The following is a 15,204-nucleotide window of genomic DNA, read 5'->3' as shown; positions in this document are numbered from 1 at the left end:
CACTATTGAGGCCTTCAGTTCAGAGGGTTTCGGGTTCGATTCCTAGCCGGGTCGGGGATTTTGATCGCGTTTCGTTACTTCTTCTGGCTCGGGGGACTGGTTGTTTGCGTTTGTCCAAACACTTCCCTCTTCATATTCAGACAACACACCACATTACCAAACACCACAGAAACACGCAATAGTGATTATATCCCTTCACAAAAGGTTGGCATCAGGATGGACATTCGGCCGTAAAACAGGGCCAAATCCATATGTGTGACATAGTTCGCACCCGCAACCTCACAGCTGTGGGAAAAGCGGTAGAAAGAGAAGAAGAGGATCCCAAAGAAACTGGAAATGTATCGACATCCCCCTAAGTAAAGTATTCCAATCCATAACTCCTCTTTCTATAAATGAATACTTGTCCCAATTTGTCCCCTTTATTCCAACTTTATCTTCATAAGATCTTTCATCCCCTTCCTCTCAAGTCTTTACAGTTCAATGTTTGGAACATTTTTTCGTAAAACTATTCTTTTGCCAAAAATCACCCCAGAACAAAACGTGCTCCTTTCTTTTGTATCCCTTCCAGTTCCGCAATCAAGCAATTTCGGTGAGGGTCCCATACACCTGAGCCATACACTGATTGGGATTTTGCCGGGCTGGGTGGCTCAGACGGTTGAGGCGCTGGCCTTCTGACCCCAACTTGGCAGGTTCAATCCTGGCTCAGTCCGGTGGTATTTGAAGGTGCTCAAATACGACAGCCTCGTGTTGGTAGGTTTACTGGCACGTAAAGGAACTCCTGTGGGACAAAATTCCGGCACCTCGGCGTCTCCGAAAACCGTAAAAGTAATTAGTGGGACGTAAATCAAATAACATTAATTAGTTACTATTGGGATTTTACTAATGATTTATACGCCTTCTCCTTTACTTCCTTACTACAATCCCTAAATACCCTCATAACAATATGAGGGGATCTGTAACCTTTATTTATCCCATTAACGTGATTATCCCAATGAAGATCTTTCTTAATAGGGCGTGTAAGTCTCGATGGGTTTTTTTTTTTTTTTAATGCTATCTGTTCGGGGCGTCGACCTGTAGAGATCTTTTGCCCTTAAGTCTCGATGTTACAACTATGTTAATGAGCCTTGGAAGTTGCCTCAAGATGGAATCTGGCTGTTCAGCTTCTGTTTGTCAGCGGCCTCTAATATGTGTTTGGTCCGTGAGAGCTATTTTATTTCGCTCAAGTCCGCCGGCAAGTCGGTTAGGACCCCGCTCTCCACCACCTGGGACGCGCCACGTGGGAGTATCACCTCTTCCCCCGTTACGACAACGTAGGGGGTTCGTGGTATTATTGTTATTATTATTCTCTACTCGGCCAAGTAGGGACCACGATAAGTTCCTTTATACATGCTCTAGTTTATTCAATTTTCGTTTCACCCAGTGGTTTTCATAGCTCGCTGTGTTGAGCACGAAGTTCATCCGACCACTTTGTTCCCAGCTGTCTATTTCTCATCCCGGAAAGTCCCAAAAATATCGATGCTTGTTCTGAAAGGCCTCGTTTGTGTCTGCCTTGTTGTCGTAGTCCCATTTCTTGGAGGTCTTCCTTGACGTTAACATATAGGGAGTTGTTGCTTTTGGTTTTTGAGTCAAAATTGTGAAAAATGCGTTTTGTCCATCGCGAGTCGTCCATCCGTTTGTAGGAGACCGCAGAAAATAGCACTGCGTTTGCGCATTGTATCCGTGATCTTCTTTATCTTACATTAAATTTTTCTATTATTATTATTATTATCATGTCCGACTCGTTGGCTGAACGGTCAGCGTTCTGGCCTTCAGTTCAGAGGGTCCCGGGTTCGATTCCCGGCCGGGTCGGGGATTTTAACTTTAATTGGTAAATTCCTACGGCACGGGGGCTGGGTGTATGTGTTGTCTTAATCATTTCATCCTCATCACGTGCGCAGACCTGCACCTGGCGAGCCGAACCCGTCCTGGAATATCCCGGCACTAAAAGCCATACGATATTTCATTTCATTATTATTATTATTATTATTATTATTATTATTATTTCTTCATTTTTAGCCTACTTTGGACCACAGTAAACAATTGATTTGGTGGTTAGTACTGTTTTCTTCTCCAAGAAATTCTTTATCATTTCGCTGTGGTACGCTTTCCTTTCCTTAGACGACATGTTCTTGGACATTTCCTTTTTCTTCTCCTGGAACCCCCTGAATTTATCAATTTTTGCTCGATACATATCTCTATTAAAGATTTCTTCTGGATTGATGCCAACCTCCTCCATGTACTTTCTTGTTTCTTCTACCCATGGTAGTTGCTTTTATTTTGATGATGTAGTTAAAGGTTTTATTTGTTAGACGACTCTCGATCATTCTTGTGACGTGCCCATACAACTTGTCTCCTCTTACGTATGGTGTCTGTGACTTTCTCTGTACAGATATTTATTTTACTTATTCCTCCATGTACAATTCTGTTTTCTTCTTCAGGTCCTAAGATTTTTATCAATATATTTCTTCCTCTCTTCCCTAGCGCATCCATCTTCCCTTTCTTATTCAGTATCAGACATTCTGAACAGTGGAGTCCCTCTGGTTTTATAACCGTTGTTTAGTATCTGATCTTTACTCTGTAAGACATCGTTCTTTTATTGTATTTATTCTGTACTAATCTATAGACTGTTATTATTATTATTATTATTATTATTATTATTATTATTATTATGAGTATTATTATTATTATGATTATTATTATTATTATCATTATTATTATTATTATTATTATTATTATTATTATTATTATTATTATTATTATTATTATTAACCCCTCCCTTCCTACTAACATATATCACGTAATTCATTTCATCACATTAACTCCTCTGGTGAGATTGACGTCAGGAAGAGCATCCGGTCCTAAAAACTTGCTACAAACTTTCATCTACTTTCATACCCAATCCCGCTGAAAAAGGGACAAGGGTTAGGTATTTATTATTATTATTATTATTATTATTATTATTATTATTATTATTACACTGAGCCTCCGTGGCTCAGGCGGCAGCGCGCCGGCCACTCACCGCTGGGTTCCGTGGGTCAACACCCGGTCACTACATGTGAGATTTGTGCCATACAAAGCGGAGGCGGGGCAGGTTTTTCTCCGGGTACTCCGGTTTTCCCTGTCATATTTCATTCCAGCAACACTCTCCAATATCATTTGATTTCTTCTCTCGTTGTCCGGCTCCATGGCTAAATGGTTAGCGTGCTGGCCTTTGGTCACAGGGGTCCCAGGTTCGATTCCCGGAAAGGTCAGGAATTTTAACCATGATTGGTTAATTTCGTTTGCACGGGGACTGGGTGTATGTATCGTTTTCATCATCATTTCATCCTCATTACGACGCGCAGGTCGCCTACGGGAGTCAAATCAAAAGACCTGCATCAGGCTTCTCCGGAGGCCACACGGCATTTCACTGTCATCTGTCATTAATTAATCTTTGCTCCAGAGGCCTCGGCAGCCGGCACAATTCCGATCCTCGCCACTAGATGGGGGCTCCATTCATTCCATTCCTGACCCGGTCAAATGACTGGAAAGATGCTGTGTATTATTATTATTATTATTATTATTATTATTATTATTATTATTATTATTATTATTATTAATGACAGCTCGATTAACACATAGGTATATTAGCTCCACTATATTCCATAGTGAAGTACGAAACCACTGGGGACAGCAGACGAGAGCTGGCCGGGAAACGTAGGGCGTGGCTGTTCTGCAGTGCTCCCCACCACCCTCGTGTTCTGTGCCCTTCATCCTACGTTAACGTACACGCGCCACACTCACAAAAAATTTACATATTGTTTATATGAAACACGCAACTTGTAGACACGAAATAATTTAGTCCTCATCCCGTTAACAGAGCGAGCCACGTAATAACCAGTGACAACAGGCTATAAAAATTTATATTGGTTTTCGAATGACATGTTGTGCAGGAGAGGAGTAATTCACGAAAATTCACCACACGCGGAGTGTAATTCTGAAGACTTTCTGATGACAAAATTTGTTTTAATACCGAGTTCTATTCTTCAGATTTATTCTATTAATGTTAATGTTTTAATGATGAAAACATGTCTTAACAGACAAAGTAGGGGTCCATATGCTACGAAAAACGTAAAAGCAAGCAATTTCCTTAATTGTACCTAAAATTGAAGGACTAAAGGGCCCTCAAATGTTTCAAATTGTGAGTCTTGAATACCTCTATCAAACTAAAAAAGCAAATTCTAAAAAACACTTCCAGCCGAAATGCAGTTCCGGAAAAACAGCTTAAAATTGCTTTTTCCTTTATTGTTTTCTTTTTTATTCAAATCCGAGCCAAATTAACTTAATTACATAATTCTTCCTGTAACGTGTTCCCTGGTTCAATGCCCTCCAGCGTTATTTACTTTACAAAAATTGCCCACACCGAATGTAGTTATAAGAGCTGAAGTGAAACAATGTATTCACTCACATTAGCGCTCATGGTGGTAGAAAAAAGCAAACTGATAATCTAATCGAACGGATAACAATGATTAAGAAAAGGATTGTAAATTTTAGGAATATATATTCTCATACATATATTACATTTTATTTACCTAGCCCATATTCCTAGTATGTTTTCAACATAGTGTTATCAATCAATCAATCAATCAATCAATCAATACTAGTCTGCATTTAGGGCAGTCGCCCAGGTGGCAGATTCCCTATCTGTTGTTTTCCTAGCCTTTGCTTAAATGATTTCAAAGGAATTGGAAATTTATCCCTTGGTAATTAAAATTCCTAACTCCCCTTCGTATAAATGAAAATTTGCCCCAATTTGCCCTCTTGAACTCCAACTTTATCTTCATACTGTGATCTTTCCTACTTTTAAAGAGATCACTCAAACTCATTCGTCTACTAATGTCATTCCACGCCACCTCTCCATTGACAGCTCGGAACATACCACTTAGTCAAGCAGCTCGTCTTCTTTCACCCAGTTCTCCCCAGCCCAAACTTTGCAACAGAACAAATCCGATCTGCTTTTCTTTGGTTTTTTTCTAGTTCTTGAATCAAGTAATCCTCGTGAGGGTCCCATACACTGGAACAATACTCTAGTTGGGGTCTTACCAGAGACTTATATGCCCTCCCCTTTACATCCTTACTGCAACCCATAAACATCCTCATAACCATGTGATTTCCCCAATGTAGATCTTTCCTTATATTAACACCTAGATACTTACAATGATCCCCAAAAGTAACTCTCACCCCATCAAAGCAGTAACTAAAACTGAGAGGATTTTTCCTATTTGTGAAACTCAAAACCTGAGTATCAACTCCGTTTATCATCATACCATTGCCTTCTCTCAATCTCATAACATTATCGAGGTCACCCTGAAGCCGCTCACAATCTTGTAACTTATTCATTAACCTGTACAGAATAACATTATCTGCAAAAAGCCTTGTCTCTGATTACACTTCTTTACACATATCATTGATATATATATATAAGAAAACATAAAGGTCCAATAATACTGCCTTGAGGAATTACCCTTAATTATAACAGGGACAGATAAAGCTTCACCTATTCTAATTCTCTGAGTTCTGTTTTTTAGTAACATAGCCACCCATTCAGTCACTCTTTTGTCAAGTCCAATTGCACTCATTTTTGCCAGTAGTCTCCCATGATCTACCCTATGAAATGCCTTAGATAGGTCAATCGCGATACAGTCCATTTGACCTCCTGGATTCAAGATATCTGCTATATCTTGCTGGAATCCTACAAGCTGAGCTTCAGTAGAATAACCTTTCCTAAAACAGAACTACCTTCTATCGAACAAGTTATTAATTTCGCAAACATGTCTAATATAATCAGAAAGCATGCCTTACCAAAGCTAAAATGCAACGCATGTCAAACTTACTGGCCTGTAATTTTCAGCTTTATATCTATCACCCTTTTCTTTATACACAGGAGCTACAATAGCAACTCTCCATTCATTTGGTGTGGCTCCTTCAACCAAACGATAATCAGATAAGTACTTCAGATATGGTAGTATATCTCAACCCATTGTCTTTAGTATATCCCCAGAAATCTTCTTAATTCCAGCCGCTTTTCTAGTTTTCAACTTTTCTATCTTATTGTAAATGTAATTTTTGTCATATATAAATTGTAATACTTTTTAAGCATAAGTCTCCGCCTCTATCTGGACATTATTCTCGTAACCAACAGTCTTTACATACTGCTGACTGAATACTTCTGCCTTTTGAAGATTCTCGCATATACACTCCCCTTGTTCATTAATGATTCCTGGAATGTCCTTCTTTGAACCTGTTTATGCCCTAAAATACCTATATATACCCTTCCATTTTTCACTAAAATTTGTATGACTGCCAACTATGCTTGCCAACATGTTATCCTTAGCTGCTTTTTTTTGCTGGATTCAATTTCCTAGTAAGTTCCTTCAATTTCTCCTTACTTCCACAGCCATTTCTAACTCTATTTCTTTCCAATCCGCACCTCCTCCTTAGTCTCTTTATTTCTCTATTATAATAAGGTGGGTCTTTACCATTATTCACCACCTTTAAAAGTACAAACCTGTTTTCACATTCCTCAACAATTGCCTTAAACCCATCCCAGAGTCTGTTTACAAATTTATGTACCGTTTTCCACCGATCATGCCTGCTTTATCAGCCATATGGTACTGCCTAATAGTCCTACTTTTAAGACCTTCCTTTCTAGCACATTTATTTTTAACTACGACAAAGCAGCTTCATGATCACTAATACCAACTAATTACTTTGATTTCTCTGTAGACCTCATCTGGTTTTACCAGCACCACATCCAGGATATTTTCCCCTCCAGTTGGTTTCATCACCTTCTGAATCAGATGTCCTTCCCATATTAGCTTATTTGTCATTTGTTGGTCATGCTTCCCGTCGTTGCTTGCCTGAAGGGTTTGAATTATAGATGTTTACGTCCCACCAGCCACTTTGACGGTTTTGGGAGATGCCGATGTGCCGGAATTGAGTCCCGCAGGAGTTCTATTACGTGCCAGTAAATTTACCGACACGAGGCTGACGTACTTGAGCACCTTCAAATAAAACCGGACTGATCCTGGCTCGAACCTGCCAAGTTGGGGACAGAAGGCCAGCGCTCAAGCGTCTGATACACTCAGCCCAGCAATATTTGTCTTAATATTAATTTTCAGTATATTCATGTATTCATGATGCTTGTTGTTTATCGGTACCTAACATTTAGGTCATCGGCCCCTCATGAATTCATTGATTTATTTTCTTCAGTCCAAAGTGTAGGAATTAGTATAACTAACGAACTTTTTTTTCATTAGCTGATATTCTGATGTTTAACATATATTATGATACTTCATTCCTTCGACCAGATATACTATAGTCGTAATATTGAAAGATGAGTTATGACAGTTATTAGAGGGAGATCGTTTTACTGCCTGCCTGGGCGGGGGGAAGGGAGTAAGGATATGGTTGCCATGGAAATGCAAGCTGACCCACTGCGGTTGCCATGGAGATAAGCCTGTTGGACAGCCTTGTGTTGCTTAGAGTCGCCCAACTTCTCACTTCTTAGTTGCGTGCAACAGAACACAGCGGTCTCAAGTTATATCATCAATCAATCAATCAATACTGATCTGCATTTAGGGCAGTCGCCCAGGTGGCAGATTCCCTATCTGTTGCTTTCCTAGCCTTTTCCGCAATGATTTCAAAGAAATTGGAAATTTATTGAACATCTCCCTTGGTAAGTTATTCCAATCCCTAACTCCCCTTCCTATAAATGAATATTTGCCCCAGTTTGTCCTCTTGAATTCCAACTTTATCTTCATATTGTGATCTTTCCTACTTTTATAAACGCCATTCAAACTTATTCGTCCACTAATATCATTCCACGCCATCTCTCCGCTGACAGCTCGGAACATACCACTTAGTCGAGCAGCTCTTCTTCTTTCTCTCAATTCTTCCCAACCCAAACATTGCAACATTTTTGTAACGCTACTCTTTTGTCGGAAATCACTCAGAACAAATCGAGCTGCTTTTCTTTGGATTTTTTCCAGTTCTTGAATCAGGTAATCCTGGTGAGGGTCCCATACACTGGAACCATACTCTAGTTGGGGTCTTACCAGAGACTTATATGCACTCTCCTTTACATCCTTACTACAACCCCTAAACACCCTCATAACCATGTGCAGAGATCGGTACCCTTTATTTACAATCCCATTTATGTGATTACCCCAATGAAGATCTTTCCTTATATTAACACCTAGATACTTACAATGATCCCCAAAAGGAACTTTCACCCCATCAACGCAGTAATTAAAACTGAGTGGGTTTTTCCTATTTGTGAAACTCACAACCTGACTTTTAACCCCGTTTATCAACATACCATTGCCTGCTGTCCATCTCACAACATTTTCGAGGTCACGTTGCAATTGCTCACAATCTTGTAACTTATTTATCACTCTATAGAGAATAACATCATCCGCAAAAAGCCTTACCTCCGATTCCACTCTTTTACTCATATCATTTATATATATAAGAAAACATAAAGGTCCGATAACACTGCCCTGAGGAACTCCCCTCTCAACTATTACAGGGTCAGACAAAGCTTCACCTAATCTAACTCTCTGAGATCTATTTTCTAGAAATATAGCAACCCATTCAGTCACTCTTTTGTCAAGTCCAATTGCACTCATTTTTTCCAGTAGTCTCCCATGATCCACCCTATCAAATGCTTTAGACAGGTCAATCGCGATACAGTCCATTTGACCTCCAGAATCCAAGATATCTGCTATATCTTGCTGGAATCCTACAAGTTGAGCTTCAGTGGAATAATCTTTCCTAAAACCGAATTGCCTTCTATCGAACCAGTTATTAATTTCACAAACATGTCTAATATAATCAGAATGAATGCCTTTCCAAAGCTTACATACAATGCATGTCAAACTTACTGGCCTGTAATTTTCAGCTTCATGTCTATCACCCTTTTCTTTATACACAGGGACTACTATAGCAACTCTCCATTCATCTGGTATAGCTCCTCCGACCAAACAATAATCAAATAAGTACTTCAGATATGGTACTATATCCCAACCCATTGTCTTTAGTATATCCCCAGAAATCTGATCAATTCCAGCCGCTTTTCTAGTTTTCAACTTTTGTATCTTACTGTAAATGTCATTGTTATCATATGTAAATTTTATTACTTCTTTGGCCTTAGTCTCCTTCTCTATCTCGACATTATCCTTGTAACCAACAAACTTTACATACTGCTGACTGAATACTTCTGCCTTTTAAAGATCCTCACATACACACTCCCCTTGTTCATTAATTATTCCTGGAATGTCCTTCTTGGAACCTGTTTCTGCCTTAAAATACCTATACATACCCTTCCATTTTTCACTCAGATTTGTATGACTGCCAATTATGCTTGCCATCATGTTATCCTTAGCTGCCTTCTTTGCTTGATTCAATTTTCTAGTAAGTTCCTTCAATTTCTCCTTACTTCCACAGCCATTTCTAACTCTATTTCTTTCCAGTCTGCACCTCCTTCTTAGTCTCTTTATTTCTCTATTATAATAAGGTGGGTCTTTACCATTCCTTACCACTCTTAAAGGTACAAACCTGTTTTCGCATTCCTCAACAATTTCTTTAAACCCTTCCCATAGTCTGTTTACATTTTTATTTACCGTTTTCCACCGATCATAGTTACTTTTTAGAAACTGCCTCATGCCTGCTTTATCAGGCATATGGTACTGCCTAACAGTCCTACTTTTAAGACCTTTTTAACCGTACACCAATACATGCAAACAGGTAGAAGTTGAGTATTATAAATGTAAATGTGTAAACGTGGGCTCTGTTTTGTAGCTCTAGGACCACTTCGTCCCTAATCTCGGTCCAAACATTTTCCTAATACATACACACATCGACAGATTCTCGGATGGGCTGAGTATTTCGGACGTTAGAGGGCTGGCCTTCTGAGTTCAAGTTGGTGGGTTCGATACCGATTTAGTCCGGTGATATTTGAATGTCCTCATATCCTCGTGTCGGTAGATTAATGATCTCCTGCGGGACAATATTCCGGACCTTGGCGTCTCTGAAACCGTGAAAGGTAGTTAGTTAGACAAAATATATTTCATGTATTATTAATATTAACATTACTCGGACAGTACTCACGCAGGTCAACGCATCCGTTGTTGACTGAGAAATTGAAACTCAAAGAACACTGGTGCTATCTTCATTTCAACAGCATGTTTGATCAAACATTTGTGAACAAAACATTTTAAAATACGTTTCGCCAGTAATGAAACTATAAAATTCGACAATTTGAAACTAGTTTCATTTCTCATTTTCACTCTGCTCTCATTTCCAAGCTGAGGAATTATTTCTTTATTTCTTCACCTGTTTTATCACTGTCCATGGGATTCACTTCATTCTACACATATTTCCAAGTCGATCAATTAATTGTTTATTCTTTCTCCTCATCCATTTCCCTTCATTATAGAAGGCGGCTGAAAATTACGTTCCATTCAGTTCAGTTACACAGCAATATCGGGTTACAATTGTACTTTTAAAACACAGATACTGTGCGGAAACCTACAGAAATTTAATATCATTTGGCAACCGTGATTGTACATAATGTAACGCTGATAGATATCGGATACTATGATATACTGTAGTATTTAAAATTGTTCAAATATATTTAAAAATGCTACTCTATCACTGCAAGTTACACTTCAACTTCTTTCTTTCTTTCTTTCTTTCTTTCTTTCTTTCTTTCTTTCTTTCTTTCTTAATCCGTTTTCCCTCCAGGGTCGGTTTTCCCTCGGACTCAGCGAGGGATCCCACCTCTACCGCCTCAAGGGCAGCGTCTTGGAGCGTGAGACTAAACAACTGGGGAGGAGGACCAGTACCTCTCCCAGCTGGCCTCACCTGCTACGCTGAACAGGGGCCTTCTGGTGGGGATGGGAAGACTGGAATGGATAAACAAACAAACCCCATGGCGCAACAGCCCCAAAGGACCTTGGCGTACCAAGCGACCGCTGTTCAGGCAGAAGGCCTGCAGGTTACGAGGTGTCGTGTGGTCAGCACGACGTGCTCTCACGGCCGTTATTCCTGGCTTTCCAGACCGGGGCCACTACCTCACCGTCAGATAGCTCATCAACTGTAATCACGTAGGCCGAGTAGGCCTCGAACCAGCCCTCACAATCAGATAAAAATCCCTGACCTGGCTGGGAATCGAACCCAGGACCTCCCAGGAAGAGGTAGGCAATCTACCCCTGCACCGTGGGGCTCGCATTGGAAAGGATAGAAAAGGAAAAGAGAAGGAAGCGGCCTTAGCATAAAGTTAAGTACCATCCCGGCATTTGATTGGAGCGGAAGTGGGAAACCACGGAAAACCACTTCGAGGATGGCTGAGATGGGAATGGAGCCCACCTCTACTCATTTGACCTCCCGAGGCTTAGTGAACCTCGTTCCAACCCTCGCACCACTTTTCAAATTTCGTGGCAGAGCCGGGAATAGAACCCGGGCCTCCGAGAGTAGCAGCTAATCACGCTAACCACTAAACTAAAAACGAGGACATTCACTTTGTTATGAAACCATTATCCTTGGATTAATAGCTCTCAGTAAGCAAAATTAGGCATTTATTTAACATTTATATCCAAAGAACTGACGATTTTTTTATTTTATTTTTTATGAATCGCGTTGTCCTACTCAACGTTGAACTCTTGTGAAGACATTGCCATGTGCGCTTCCACGGAGAGCTAACTGTAAGCAAACACCTGCCGATCCGAAGTCAATAATGTTATCACCCGGCGTGGTTGACAATTAACCCTGCGGATATGGCCATTATCTCTTCTTCGGACACTCCATGAATAATATATTAGTGATCCATTATCTGAAGCAGAGAGAGATAATTTATCGCCGCTAGAACACTGTTTATTCTAGAGTACACTATCACTCCGTTATTGATGTCGACTTCGCGTGGCACCCACACTCTTACTCCTCTGCACCACCTAATGACGTGCATTCCTCTCGACTTGCAGCGTCTAATATTTAGTTTGCAGATAAAAATCTGTTCAAAGACATTATCTTTAATTATTATAAACTGTATTTTTAATTAAATAAAATTCATCTCTCACCAAGAATGTTTGTTTATTCATTTATTTTTTCTATTTATTTATGTATTTATCAGTGTTTACCGGCAATGTTCATTTTGTTCACAGATAATCTAGTTGTGGTGAAATATGAATACCTCCCCGGAATAAGGATTTTAGTTATGTATTTATTTACTTATTAGTTTATTTATCAATGATTATTGGCAATGTTTATTTTGTTCCCAGATCATCCAATTGTGGTGCAGTATGAAACCAACAAAGTTTTTAAAAAGTGAGATTTCACATGGTTCATGGTGTGGGTTACTGTAGTCACGTCCTAGTTCGTGAACCATGGGCAACGGCTGAGTGGACTAGTAAGTGGTCCTGAGAATCGGGATACCAGTTGCTGCGGAATGGGAGTGGGCATCTCGGACATATTCTAAGTCATGGACATACTTGTGCTCAGGCGGCTAGGGCTATACAATCCATCGCTGGTTCCTAACCCGTTAGATGAGAGATCCTCACTTGGACTATGTATGAGTAGGGTAGCAACCTGCTTCATAAATTTACCGAGCTCAGAACATTTTAAGCAAGTTTCGGACCTATGGGAGTAACGGAGTCCCACTCCCATTTGGCAGGCGAGGGACTCCTTGGAAACAACTTGGCGAACCAAATGGAATTAGATGGGGAGTAATCAATATCAATTGGGCTTATAGAACAGAGTAGAACTGGCTGACTCAGCAAAGAGGATGCATCTGGATGTGCCAGGATTAAGTTATATTCGGGTAAGGGGAGATAACGAGGAAGAGACAGGAGATTACTTGACGGTTGTTAAAAAGGGAATGGCAGAGTCTGGGATAGGGCTGTTCATCAGCAATACTATTGCACGCAACATAGTTTCTGTTGGGCACGTAAACGAGGAATTAGGACGAGATTTGCCTCCGTGTATTCACCATGTGAGGGTGCAGATGAAGATGAAATTGACAAGTTTTATGAAGGATTGAGTGACATCGTGGTCAGGGTCAACAGCAAAGAAAGGATAGTGCTAATGGGCGATTTCAATGCGAGAGTTGGAAACAGATCTGAAAGATACGAAAGGGTGATTGGTAAATGTGGGGAAGATATAGAAGCTAATGGGAATGGGAAGCGTTTGCTGGACGTTTGTAGTAGTATGGGTTTAGCAGTAATGAATATATTCTTCAAGTATAAGCCTATTCACCGCTTCACATGGAAGGCTAGGGGTATCAGATCCAAATAGACTATATCTTAACCGATTTCGAATTAAGGAAGTCTGTTAGAAATGTACGGGTTTTTCGGGGATGTTTCGATGATACAGACCACTATTTGATCTGTAGTGAACTAAGTATCTCTAGCCCTAGGAAAGGGAAAGTGAAAATTGTCTGTAAACGAATAAGGGTAGAAAATCCTCAGAACGAGGAAATTAGCCAGCAGTACATGGATATAATGAAAAGGAAGTTCCGAACAGTGGACAGTAAGCAGTTCAGGACATAAAAAGAGAATGTGCGGCATACAGGAATGCTGTAGTAGCAACAACAAGGGAATGTATTGGATCAACTGTGTGTAAAGATGGGAAAAGGAGAACATCTTGGTGGAATAATGAAGTGAGAGCAGCTTGTAAACGTAAAAAGAAGGCTTATCAGAAATGGCTAAAAACAAGGGCTGATGCAGACAGGGAATTGTACATAGATGAAAGAAAGAGAGCAAAACAAATAGTTGCTGAATCCAAAATGAAGTCGTTGGAAGGTTTTGGAAATAACCTGGAAAAGCTAGGTCACGCAGACGGGAAACCTTTATGGACAGTAATAAAGAATCTTAGGAAGGGAGGGAAAAAGGAAATGAACAGTGTTTGGGGTAATTCAGGTGAACTCATAATATATCCCAGGAAATCATTGGACAGGTGGAGGAAATATTTTGAAAATCTTCCCAACGTAAAAGGAAATCTTCATGGTGGTGTCGCGAACAATGGAGCTCATGGAAAGGAGTAAAAAGATGTAGGTTAAATTACGCCTGAGAAAGTGGAAAGGATGGTAAATAAACTACATTGTCATAAGGCAGCAGGAGTAGATGAAATTAGACCTGAAATGGTGAAGTATAGTGGGAAGGCACGGATGAAATGGCTTCACAGAATAATAAGATTAGCACGGAGTGTTGGTAAGGTACCTTTAGGTTGGACAAGAGCAGTAATTGCACCTATCTATAAGCAAGAGAACAGAAAGGATCGCAACAACTATCGAGGTATCTCGCTGATTAGTGTACCTAGCAAAGTATTCATTGGCATCTTGCATCTTGTGATCAGTCGTTGAGAGGAAGTTGGATGAAAACCAGTGTGGTTTCAGACCACAGTGAGGCTGTCAGTATCATGTATTCAGTATGCGCCAGATAACTGAAAAATGCTACGAAAGGAATAAACAGTTGTGTTTATGTTTCGTAGATCTAGAGAAAGCATGTAACAGGCTACCGAGGGAAAAGATGTTCACCATACTGGGAGACTATGGGATTAAGGGTAGATTACTGATAAAAATCAAAGGCATTTATGTTGACAATTGGGCTGCAGTGAGAATCCATGGTAGAATGATTTCTTGGTTCCGGGTACTTACAGGGGTTAGACAAGGCTGTAATCTTTCACCTTTGTTGTTCGTAGTTTACATGGATCATCTGCTGAAAGGTATAAAGTGTCAGGGAGGGATTCAGTTAGGTGGAAATGTAGTAAGCAGTCTGGCCTATTCTGATGACTTGGTCTTAATGGCAAATTATGCCGAAAGCCTTCAGTCTAATATCTTGGAACTTGAAAATAGGTGCAATGAGTCTGGCATGAAAATTAACCTTTCGAAGACTAAATTCGTGTCAGCAGGCAAGAAATTCAACAGAACTGAATGTCAGATGGATGACACGAAGCTGGAACAAGTAGATAATTTCAAGTATTTAGGAAGTGTGTGCTCCCAGGATGATTATATAGTAAGTGAGATTGAATCATGGTGCAGTAAAACTAATGCAGTGAGCTCGCAGCTGCGATCAACAGTATTCTGTAAGAAGGAAGTCAGCTCCCGGACCAAAGAATCTTTAGGTCTATTTT

At 40.1% G+C, this 15,204-nt stretch overlaps 1 protein-coding gene across 1 annotated transcript in view; it reads left to right on the top strand.

Annotated features, from left to right (window-relative positions):
- The window catches only part of LOC136864369 (nephrin-like), a 1,091,365-nt gene that overhangs the window by 887,973 nt on the left and 188,188 nt on the right, over window positions 1–15,204 (top strand). The window lies entirely within an intron of this gene.

Source organism: Anabrus simplex, chromosome 1 (genome assembly GCF_040414725.1).
Source record: "Anabrus simplex isolate iqAnaSimp1 chromosome 1, ASM4041472v1, whole genome shotgun sequence".
NCBI lineage: Eukaryota > Metazoa > Arthropoda > Insecta > Orthoptera > Tettigoniidae > Anabrus > Anabrus simplex.
This window is presented reverse-complemented; position numbering and strand designations above follow the sequence as displayed.